The 808-nt window shown below is 35.9% G+C and overlaps 1 non-coding gene across 1 annotated transcript; it reads right to left on the reverse strand.

Annotated features, from left to right (window-relative positions):
* Nucleotides 1–466: 466 nt before the first annotated feature.
* LOC135268988 (small nucleolar RNA SNORD59) lies at nucleotides 467–541 on the reverse strand. The gene has a single exon (XR_010337316.1). It is a non-coding gene; the product is annotated as a small nucleolar RNA SNORD59 (small nucleolar RNA).
* Between the last annotated feature and the right edge of the window lie 267 nt (nucleotides 542–808).

Below are 808 nucleotides of genomic sequence, written 5' to 3' on the forward strand. Positions count from 1 at the left end.
TTGTTTGATTCTATTGCTGAGACTTCCCAGTGCATTTTGCATTTCTATAAACTCCCCCCAAAAAAGGCAATGAAAAGGAAATTACAGAATTTGTGAGACAGGTAAAAAGATCAAATGATTGAGTTATACAAGTTAGAGAAAGAAAAAAAGATGAAAAAGTAGAAAACTTATTTTTAAAGAATAAAAAATAGTAACAGAAAACTTTTCAAACCTGCAAAAAGATGCAAATATCCAAGTATGGGAACATCAAAATCTAAAATTAGAGTCCTTCCAAATGAGACCACTCCATGATATATTAGAATCAAACATATTTGACATGGTTTGGCTATGTCCCCACTGAAATCTCTCATCTATCTATCTATCTATCTATCTATCTATCTATCTATCTATCTATCTATATATATATGATATATACACACACACACACACACATATATATATATAAAACGATAAAATTTACAAGACTCCTTCTCAGTCCCTAAATGTGGCTTCAGCAAACTCCGAAGAACGAAAGTCATTTTGATAAAATCATCACAGAAGGTGAAATCTCAACTTGAATTATGCCTCCCAGAATTCCCACATGTTGTGGGAGGGACACAGGGAAAGGTAATTGAATCATGGGGGTCAGTCTTTTCCATGCTGTTCTTGTGATAGTTAATGAGTCTCGCCAGATGTGATGGGTTTATCAGGGGTTTCCACTTTTGCTTCTTCCTCATTTTCTCTTGCCGACACCATGTAAGAAGTGTCTTTCACCCCCCTGCCACGATTTTGAGGCCTCCCCAGCCATGTGGAACTGTAAGTCCATTTA

Source organism: Aotus nancymaae, unplaced genomic scaffold (genome assembly GCF_030222135.1).
Source record: "Aotus nancymaae isolate 86718 unplaced genomic scaffold, 86718_ANA_hifiasm-v0.15.2.pri h1tg000048l, whole genome shotgun sequence".
NCBI classification, from domain to species: domain Eukaryota; kingdom Metazoa; phylum Chordata; class Mammalia; order Primates; family Aotidae; genus Aotus; species Aotus nancymaae.